Below are 10,502 nucleotides of genomic sequence, written 5' to 3' on the forward strand. Positions count from 1 at the left end.
CACCTCGTCCCTCAATGGCCCCTCCCTACAAACATGCTCCCATCCTTCCGAGTCCTCACCACCCATTACCCACAGTCCCTCCAACCCCTCACCCCTTACAGTTCCACCCATCACTAGCCACACCCATACCCATGCAGACCCATACCTATGACCTAGATTTCTCTTTTCTTCACCTCTTCCTAACTGCACTACCCATCACACTACGTGCCTTCCCTCTCCCCTGCATCACCAATAAGCCTTCTACTGATTGACTGACAGACATTAACGTTCCCATTCCCACCAAAAATCCCCGTTTTCTGGACTGATTCCTTTAGTGTCCTCACAATCCAAAACTGTTTCCTCCTCATCTTCCTCCCTCATCCCTCCGTCCCCTTGCTGCTCACACCCACACAACGACCTCCTCGGGGCAGATGAGGAGAGAGGGCGCGGTCATCACAGAAGCGGCCCCCTCGAGGCGTGGCGGCCACAGTTCTGTCATTAAGTTGATATCCCTGACGCCGCCAGTACCACCCGGAGGAGCAGGAGCAGGAGCAGGAGGAGGAGTCCCCGAGTACCCGTGTAATGCGGCGGGTTTATGATCGTCATTATGAAGTTCCTTCCTCCGGGTAGTGGAGGGCGCAAGGGTGCGAGGGCGTCCCCATGGTGTGGTTGTGTCTGTCTGTCTGTCTGTGTGTTCGATCATTCATGTCTTTTTCTTTATTCTATCTCGATAATTCTACTTCAGTTCTATTTTTCCACTTTATTATGTTTGTCTTCCTGCATCACCTAATTTCCTATTCTTTCTCGCTTTTTAAAAATTTTGTAACAAGAGGAAGACAATAAGTCATTGAAAAATATAAAACCTGACGTGATTTTTTTTTCTGTTCGTCTGTGTATTCGCTCATTTATCCTTATATTGTTTCATTCCTGCGACTTTCTCGCCCTACTCTTTCTTTTCCATTGTATGATAAGTAAGTGAATGCAAAAAGTAGCTGTGAACATGATCTGTCCGTCTGCACTCGTGTGTTCATGCAATTAAAGCAGTTTCTTTCTTTCCTTATTTTTTTTACATTATTCTACAAATTAACCCAAGAGGTGAGTGAAAGGCACGATGACTGACGTGAAGTCTGTGGGAGACATGAAGTGGGCGCGGCGATGGCTGCACCAACCAAGAGGAAACGAATAAAAATATCAATACATAAATAAACAAATAAATGAATAAATAAACAGAGACTATAATTAACTTAATATATCATGAAGAGAAACTAAACCTAAATGGAGGCAAACTAAGCGAAAGAGGTGCAGAAGAAAAACAGTCTTCTGACGAGACACTGCAGGCAAGAGAAGAATTAAATTAGAGACAATGGTGTCATATGGCGCCGCCCGTTAAAGATATTACCATCCGAAACTGTTTAAGGGATAAGTTAAAAAAAAATAATAATAAATAATACTAAAACGTTAAAATGAAAATAATAGGAGAATGGACGATGAAAGAGAAAAAAAATGAACACATGAAGACACACAACCTGATGACGAAATCTTAAAAACAGATACACGCCCTCTCTTCATTCCTCCCTTCCTTTCTTCCTATATTTCCTTATCTTCATCGCCTTCCTTCCTTCCCCTTCCCTTACACCTTCCTTCCTTCCCCTTCCCTTACACCTTCCTTCCTTCTCCTTCCCTTACACCTTCCTTCTTGCCTTATACCTTCCTTCCTTTATTCCTTCCTTACTCAACCTCTATACTTCATTATACATTCCTCTCCCAACCTTAATTTCTCTTAACCTTCTTCCCTCCAAAACCTCAAACTCCCCTCACTCCCTCATCTCCTCCTCTCCCTCCTCCTTACCCCATCCCTCCCTCGACTTGCACGCGGCCTCCGGAGATGACAACGAACCACTATTGACTCGAGGAAGCTTTACGATCGACGATAAGACGACGCAGAGCCCGGTGACGCCGCGCACCTGCCTTAATGACCTCATCCAATTTGCATATGATTGTTATAACCCGAGATGCAAGGCGGCGGTGGTGTGTGGTTGTGAAGGGGTGAAGGGAGGGGAGGTTATGGTGTTGCTGGTGGTGGTGGTGGTGGTGGTAGGGAGCAGGGAGAAAGCTGCATTGGTGGTGGTGGTGGTGGTGGTGTTTTCAGGAAATATTGAAAAGGAAAGTAGTAGTAGTAGTAGTAGTAGTAGTAGTAGTAGTATTAGTAGTTGTAGTAGTAGTAGTAGTAGTGGTGGTAGTAACAATAACAATAGTAATAACATAACACTACATACTGTCAAGCACGCACACGCACACGCGCGCGCACACACACACACACACACACACACACACACACACACACACACACACACACACACACACACACACACACACACAAACAGGACTACCAAAGTAACACAGCGTAAAAAAAAAAACTTTTCCTAAATACCCAACGAAACAAAGAGGGGAAAAAGAGACTAATTTTCACCTTCATTTTCCCTTCTACTTCCTTATTCCCTCTCCTTCTCCTCCTCCTCCTCCTCCTCCTGTGCTTGCATCCAATCTTCCCTCCTCACACCTGCTTGCAATCTCACCTGTGTGTGGGCCACGTCACCCCTCTTGCGTTGACATAATTTACCTGTGTGTGTGTGTGTGTGTGTGTGTGTGTGTGTGTGTGTGTGTGTGTGTGTGTGTGTGTGTGTGTGTGTGTGTGTGTGTGTGTGTGTGTGTGTGTGTGTTTGCTTCTCTCCCTTTTCTTCTCATTCTTTTTATTTTTTTTATGCTCCTCCTCCCTCCCCCTTTCTCTCTCCTCTAGTGTAACTCTATATCTCCTTCCCTCCCTCAGCCTCCCTTGTTCCTACTCCCTTCCTCTCATCTCATTCTTTTATCTCTGTCTCATTCGCATCTCTCCATCTCGCCCTCCCTCCCTCCTTCCCTCCTCTCGCCAGACACTCTCCCTCCCTCCTTTCCCTCCCCCTCCACCTCTCTTCTCCCACATATTAGCCTGGTTGCCCACACACAGCACTATCTCAGAACTTTCCTCCACATCTCATTTACCCCCAAATGTCTTTCTTACAGGACCTCAAGCAGTTCCTCCATCTCCGCCACTCCTGGGGATACGGTTCTTCTTTCTCCTCACCTCCTCACCTTCTCCTTTCCCATTTCTTCTCTTTCTGCTTCTCCTCTGTTTCCATTTTTCCTTGTCTTTTCTAACTCTGACTATATATTTTTTTTTCTTCTTAGTTTTATATTTTTTTTTTCCTTCGGAGAGAACTGGATGGTTAAGATTTTTATTTCAGTTTGGTTTTGGGTCCGTGTGTGTGTGTGTGTGTGTGTGTGTGTGTGTGTGTGTGTGTGTGTGTGTAAGTGACGCACGAGGTTTATTATGATACTCGTACTCACTCTCGCGTGGCGGCAGAGGTGATGGCGGTGGCAGCGGCGGCAACAGGAGGGGCGGCACGGATGGCAGGGGTGCCGGGCCGCGGACTCCATCCATCCTCCCCTCAAGCCTGCGAGAAAAAGGCGGAGTGAGAAAAAGGGAAATTTAAGAAGTAAAAGAGATAAATAAATCCCTCAAGAGCTGGGCCAAAACATGCCAAAAATCTCTCTTCCCCACCACCACCACCACCACCACCACCACTCTCCCAGTCCCAAACCCCATGACTGTCTCACACCCCTTTCACCTCCTCCACCCCACCCCGTCCCTCTCACCTCCTCTTATGGTCGCGCCAACTAGCATAAATTCTGGTCGCCAAGTGTCAACCGAGAATCGCAAGAATAATAGGAAAAAGCGACCTATCACCTGACACCGCCGGCCGCCTCCCACAACCATTACCAGGGGTTCAGATCCGCCATTATGACCCTCAAACTCAGTGGTGCTAAGGTCCATTATCACCGGCACGCCCCGAGGGAACACTGACCCTTAATGAGATGTGGTTCAAGGGCGGATTCGGCGGGTGTGGAGGGCTGTGTAAATCAAGGGAGGTAGGTGTGTGTGTAGGCAGGTGTGGCTGGCTGGGGAGTGACTGATATACAGGCGGCAGCTATTGGCAGGAACACGAATGCTCAGATAAGAGAGGAGTCTGGTCTCTTCTTCCTTCTTCTTCCCTCCTCCCTGGCTGCCTCCGTCTCTCTCTCTCTCTCTCTCTCTCTCTCTCTCTCTCTCTCTCTCTCTCTCTCTCTCTCTCTCTCTCTCTCTCTCTCTCTCTCTCTCTCTCTCAGTATTCCTCTGCTCTGTATCCTCTTCTTCTTTTTTTTTGGTCATGCTTGGTCTTCCTTTATTGTTAGTTTCCTTGTTTCTTTCATTTCTTCCCTTTCCTCCTCTTCCTCCTTCATTCCTACGAGTCCCTCTTACTACTCTGCCACACACACACACACACACACACACACACACACACACACACACACACACACACACACACACACACACACACACACACTGTTGTTTTTCTCATCCCGGAACATCACTCTCACAAATCACCACTACCTCTAATCATCTCTCTCTCTCTCTCTCTCTCTCTCTCTCTCTCTCTCTCTCTCTCTCTCTCTCTCTCTCTCTCTCTCTGGCATTTCCACCATGGAATTTTAAGCAGTCGGTAACAACAACAATAATAATAATAATAATAATAATAATAATAATAATAATAATAATAATAATAATAATAATAATAATAATAATAATAATAATAATAATGATGATGATGATGATGATGATGATGATGATGATGATGATGATGATGATGATGATGATGATGATGATGGTAGTAGTAGTAGTAGTAGTAGTAGTAGTAGTAGTAGTAGTAGTAGTAGTAGTAGTAGTAGTAGTAGTAGTAGTAGCAGCAGTAGTAACAACAACAAGAATAATAATAATGATGATGATAATAATAATAATAATAATAATAATAATGATAATAATAACAATAATAACAATAATAATAATAATAATAATAATAATAATAATAATAATGATAATAATAATAATAATAATAATAGTAATAACAACAACAACAATAATGATAATAATAATAATAATAATAATAATAATAATAATAATAATAATAATAATAATAATAATAAAAATAATAATAAATAAATTAGTAAACAAACAAATAAATAAATAAATAGTACAAGCAGTAAAAGAAGCAAAAAAAAAAAAAAGACGAGAGTAAAAACCAAATCAACAACAACATCACGACACTCACCCACTACAAGAAGAAGGATAAAAAAAAAAAAAAGAAGAACACACATCTCCCTCCTGAGCAAACACAAACAAACACAAAGCACAAAACCAAGACAAGTCATATAACTCATGCAAATCAAGCAGGCAAACATTTAACCTAATGCAGTACGGGAGTCACATGGGAGGCGACACACACACACACACACACACACTAAGAGACGTACATGTGTGTGTGTTGAGGGAGGGAGAGGAGGGAGAGTGGAGAGAGGAGGGACACAGGAAGTAGTGAGGAAACAGTGAGAGCGAGAGATTACAGTGAGGAATGCTAGACGTCCAATGAGGAGATGGAGGAGGAGGAGGAGGAGGAGGAGGAGGAGGAGGAGGAAGGGAAGGAGGGAAGGCTGAAGGTAGTACTGGACATGAGGGAGGGAGAGAGAGAGAGGGAGGTAGGGAGACGGAAGGAGGGAGGGAGAGAAGACTAAGGTGAGGTGGAGGAAAGATCTTTGGGTCCATAAATTCCTGGTAGGTTGGCTGCCTCCCAACATAACTCAGGTTAGAGCGTCCCGCGGGGCACCTGACAATGGTAATACTACTGCTGAGTCTGCTTACCATCCCTGCTGACTGACTGACTGACTGACTGACTGACTTGCTGGCTGGCTGGTTGGCTGGCCGGACCTCCCACTCTTCCTGTCTTCCTTTCTCAGATATTCACTCCTCATCTCTTGTCATAATTTCCTTGCTCTCCTTTTCCTCTTCCGTCTTTTGTATCCTTCGTCTTTTGCTGTGTCCCTCTTCTTCTTTCAGATATCCACTCACCTTTAGTCATAATATCCTTGTTGTTCTCCTAATCCTTCGTTTTTTTTTTTTTTATAATCCTTCACCTCTTGCTCTAGATAATGTAGCTTATCTCAAGGGCCAAAAGTTTTCTTTCTTTTCATTCTTCTGTGTTCATTTGTATCTTATCTTGCCCTTTTACAATCACTATTTTTTTTCCTCCCACTAACCTCTGTCATTTTACTTCCCAACCTCCTCTTCTCAATCTTCATCCTTCACACTGTCATCTCATACTCTCTCTCTCCTCTCTCTCTCTCTCTCTCTCTCTCTCTCTCTCTCTCTCTCTCTCTCTCTCTCTCTCTCTAACTCATATCCCTTATCACCTTTTTTTCTCTCTCATCTACTTACATATCATATGCATCTCCCCCATAGTTTCCCCTCCTTCAGAGACGTTTCTTTTCACTTTTTTTTTCCCCTCTCACACGTCCCATTTCTTCTACTGTCCCTGCTACACACACACACACACACACACACACACCTTGCGCGCTTTCCCTCCCTCTCTCCTTCCCTCCCACCCACCTACCCTCCCTGTCTCCCTCCCTCTCCACCCAACCAGGCCTCCGCGACACACGTGGGCGAGCTCCCTACTGGCACTACAAGGCCATTAATGCCCTCAGTGCCACCAACCCGTTAAGAGCGTCCCCGTGGCACCCCAAACTGGCACTCGGCGCAGCGATATGTACAAGTTTATGCAGGGGGTCGGCACTCTCGAATTCGTGTAGCTGGTGACTCCCGGCGGAGACTCAGGGTGGGAGGTTTATGGCTGTCCGACTGCCTGGGGAGGGGCGGGGCTCGGGGGCGCGGGGGAGGGGAGAAAAAAAGGGGAGAAAAGTTAGGGGTGGGGAGGAGGAAATGAGTGGGGTGGGAAGGGGGAAAGGTGAGGTTACGGAGTGGAAAAGAGGGGAATGGCGGGGATGCAGACTGGCCGGCTGAAACGAGAACGAGAGGAAGTGGGAAAGAAGGGAGAGGAAAGGAAATTGCAGGGACGAGACTGGAACGGCAGGCAAGTGTGGACTGGAAAATGTGTCTGAATGATAAAGAAATAATAACAATAAACAATAAAGCGCTTCATTTCACAAGCATCGTCGCTACATTAGTGAAGGCCATTACAACTTTGCGGCTGTTATAAAGACGCGCCTTGGAATGGTCTCATAATAAAGGAGAATATAGTATTCAGGAAGTACGGAATATAAGTATGAATATTGGGCTTATTTGTAACGTTAAGGTGACAAGATGAAGTGGTATTAACGGTGGTGACGGTGACACCAATAATGGTGACGACAGATGATAGAGGTGAAGGCGGCGCTCAGTACAATGTCACACGAAAGCATAGAAATTTTCTTTTGAGGGTGAGAAAAAAAAAATTGAATTAGATCGCCGTGATAAAGAAGCAAGAAGAAGCTGGCTACGGTTACAAGAAAGCGCTACCTCTCCCGCCAAAAAAACAAACTACCATAAGCAAGGATAGGACACACAACCTAGAACGACACAAAATCACGACACAAAATCATGAAGTTGTCGTATGGTGTTGATATGAGAAATACTTCAACAGGCACACAGATCATCGTTAGTGGCTGCACCTGCTGGAATACACCGTGCCTGCCTGCTCGCTCAGCTACATGGGTCATACAGGTAGATGACGAAAAGGACGGCCGGGTGTATGAGTAAAACTAGACCAGACCGCAAAGTTTCAGCTGCAGGTACCTAATTGGAAGTACATGACTTGGACGTAACTACATGGATTAAGAGAATGTTTTAACACTAGGGAATACAACCACGAATGTTAGAACTTAAATGTGACCATCAAGAAATTTATGACACGTCGGAAATAGGTAGGTATGTTCCAGACGTTAAATTAAAGCTTGACGGTTTCTTGCAGCTTCGGTTATTTTCTTGTGTTCATAAGTTCTTGTACTGTGCAAGTCAACAGAGAACACACAATCAGCAGGAGCGAGCACAAAACATCAAACCGGAAAAAAAAGTTCGCCGTAACGATGAGACAATCACGAGGACCTTACAGAAATAAGGAAAAGTGATCCCAAATGCATATATAGATATTGTGTGTATTAAAATTTCTAGGTTTATTATAATGTACTTTTATTTTGTGTTTGCATTTATTTTAGCTATAACTTGTATTTATGTTCAGTCTGTTAATTGCTTTTGTAGTAAGCTTGCCCATACCTCGGGACAGAATGAAATTACTATTATTACTATTACAAATTCCCGCCCCCTACCGGACAAAATATGTACAGATTATTTTATGAGCAGCTTCAGTATTGTCCCAAAAAAGCAGAAACAAGGGCGACGACCTAATAGGGGCCAAACCCGGAACACACACAAAAGCAGCAGCCTCTTCGTTGGTACAAGCAGGTATGAAAGCTAAATGAAAACCCGAAAGATAGAAATTGGTTTCCACTCTCACACCTAACATTTAACTATAAATTCAGCACAAGTCTCCATCTATATGACGCGTGTCCATGAAATTTCTCGTCTGTTCTTTGGGGTTCATGGAGTGGCTAAGGTATGACATTTGGCAACTCTCTCTCTCTCTCTCTCTCTCTCTCTCTCTCTCTCTCTCTCTCTCTCTCTCTCTCTCTCTCTCTCTCTCTCTCTCTCTCTCTCTCTCTCTCTCTCTCTCTCTCTCTCTCTCTCTCAACAACATTACCCTCTCATTCTACATGTGTGATCCTTGTCTCCTGCAGCCTCCAACACAATCCCGTATCTCCTCATCATTTCATTCTTGCCCATTCTGAATCGCATACCTACTACTTATTGTACTCTCAGAATTCCTCGCATTCACTAACTGACAATTGTACACTAAACCCAATACTCTTCTCACAATCCACTCCTGCTTGTGTTTTGGCTTGTCTAGTGGTGTCTGAGTCCATGACACTCCTTTGGATACACATTTACTTGATGAGACGCAACAGTACAACGAGATTCAAAACACAAAGAAGACTTATTCGTGAGGACTAACACAAAACCATACGTGCCAGAACCAGCCACACCCGCCACCTTACAAGAACGACACCATCTACACACACAGACACACACACACACACAAGAAGAAGAAGAAGAAGAAGAAGAAGAAGAAGAAAAAAAGCCAGAAAAGCACCAGCAAGAGGGAGCAGGACAAGGTAATAATGATGCAAATGTACACGAGACATCGAACTGGAATTGGACCCGGAGACGCGCCTTGCGGTCTGCCCCTTGACACGCGGACTAACCTTATGATGCCAGTAAAAGCCGCTCGTTTATGCTGAGCTCGTTATTGAATCGTTGCTGCTCGCCCGGATGGACACACACGTACACAAGCACTCGTGTGTACTTGCCGCATCAAGACGAGTTGTAGGAGTCACACGCACATGAGGGAGGGAGTGAAGGTCAGCCGCCAGACGCTAATGGGTCAGCGAGGATGTGGACGGGAGATGTTTATTAAGACACTGGAATGACGTTACTAGCTGGAGGATGGAACACAGGGAGGGGGTGCTAGGGGAGGGTAGGGTGGTGAAGGGAGGGGTGTTTTCTCTCTCTCTCTCTCTCTCTCTCTCTCTCTCTCTCTCTCTCTCTCTCTCTCTCTCTCTCTCTCTCTCTCTCTCTCTCTCTCTCACACACACACATACCATGACTTGTTTCTTTAAGTATACGAGTATAACAGCAAGTCAGTAGGTTTGTGAGAATGACAATGTTTTATGAAGATAACAAAAAAATAATTGAATTCTAATTTGAACTGTCTGTGTCGGTCTCTCCCTCTTATCCCTATCCCCCCTCTCTCTCTCTCTCTCTCTCTCTCTCTCTCTCTCTCTCTCTCTCTCTCTCTCTCTCTCTCTTGGATAAAAGAATGGAAGAAAGGCCAAATCGGGAGACTGAATGAAGGAGGAGAAGAACAAAGGAGGCAGAAAAAAATATGGAAGGATAAAAAAAATATGGATAATTTAAAATGCAGATAGTAAAAATGCATTATGTAAGGAAAAAAACAAGGATATAGTGAAAATAAATAGCTAGAAAGTTAACTAGAAATAAAGAAAAATGTGTTCATTATTTTTATGGTGATGGTGGTGGTGGTGGTAGTGATGGTTTTCTTAAGTCAACCATAAAGAAAAAAAAAGAAATATTTGTTGGTTTTGGCGACAATAATAGTAATCTTGGTGAAGAGGAGGAGGAGGAGGAGGAGGAGGAGGAGGAGGAGAGAAAGATAATAAGTAAAGTGAAGAAAAGAAAGATAAGGAGAGGAGGACAGTGGTTGCTTGGAATGCCTTTTCTTTCCTTCCTTCCCCTCTTCCTCTCTAACCTGCCCCTCCCTCCCCGCCCCTGCCCACGCATACCTTGGGAGCGCAGGTGTCAAGTGATCACTCTCACTTACGTCGGGCATTCTACGGCTTAAATTGTGTCTGTCTTCTAAATACTGTACCGCTTTTTTTTTTTTTTTTGGGTTCCCGTCCTCTCTTCCTTATTTTCTCATTCCTGTTATACACTCACTGGTCGCAGCACAAGGGGAAGGGATGGGGTTAAGCCTAAAACACACACA

General features: G+C 44.4%; 1 long non-coding RNA gene across 1 annotated transcript in view; it reads right to left on the reverse strand.

The window, feature by feature from the left end:
* Nucleotides 1-3,341: 3,341 nt before the first annotated feature.
* The window catches only part of LOC135102596 (uncharacterized), a 121,660-nt gene continuing 114,499 nt past the window's right edge, over nucleotides 3,342-10,502 (reverse strand). Inside the window, exon 4 of the long non-coding RNA XR_010269698.1 lies at nucleotides 3,342-3,470. This is a non-coding gene — a long non-coding RNA (uncharacterized LOC135102596). The remainder of the gene's footprint in view (nucleotides 3,471-10,502) is intronic.

This window comes from Scylla paramamosain, chromosome 8, assembly GCF_035594125.1.
Source record: "Scylla paramamosain isolate STU-SP2022 chromosome 8, ASM3559412v1, whole genome shotgun sequence".
NCBI classification, from domain to species: Eukaryota; Metazoa; Arthropoda; class Malacostraca; order Decapoda; family Portunidae; genus Scylla; species Scylla paramamosain.